Source organism: Cebidichthys violaceus, unplaced genomic scaffold, assembly GCF_023349555.1.
Source record: "Cebidichthys violaceus isolate CVI_PGR_0920_01 unplaced genomic scaffold, fCebVio1.0.p SCAF_1, whole genome shotgun sequence".
NCBI lineage: Eukaryota > Metazoa > Chordata > Actinopteri > Perciformes > Stichaeidae > Cebidichthys > Cebidichthys violaceus.
In genome coordinates, this window is record NW_027176262.1 from 22,027,208 (window position 1) to 22,027,719 (window position 512).

The window sequence follows — 512 nt, forward strand, 5'->3', positions numbered from 1 at the left end:
CTTTAGAGATGAACAGATGCTGAAGGAAAAAGATCATTTTTAGAACAGAGACAGCTGTTTGCATTACCAAAATAAAAAAACAAAAACAAGTTGACAGCTATGAATCTGCCATACATTAAAACAAAATAAAGAAAAATGTGTGCATGCAGACACGGATGTGCTGCATATCACCGGGTTTGAGCACTTCAGTTGCCAAATGCGATGAGAGAGAGAGAAAAAAGAAAAGTTAATTAAAAAGCTGAAGGGTTTGAAGCGAGGACTGCTTTTTGAATGTGGGCTGCAGTGGCAGATGTGTGGTGGATGGGTGTGCGTGTGTGTGTGTGTGTGTGTGTGTGACGATGATGAGAGCTAGATTAAAGTAGTTTATTCTCAGACATCTAAACCTTTTGACCAAAGCCCTGGCATGGCAACACGAGGGCGGAGAAGGGTTAAAAAAAAAAATGCACCCACAATCTATAAAACCCCCAATAAGAAAGGAGACCTCAAAATATGCCCCCCCCCCCCCCCCCCCC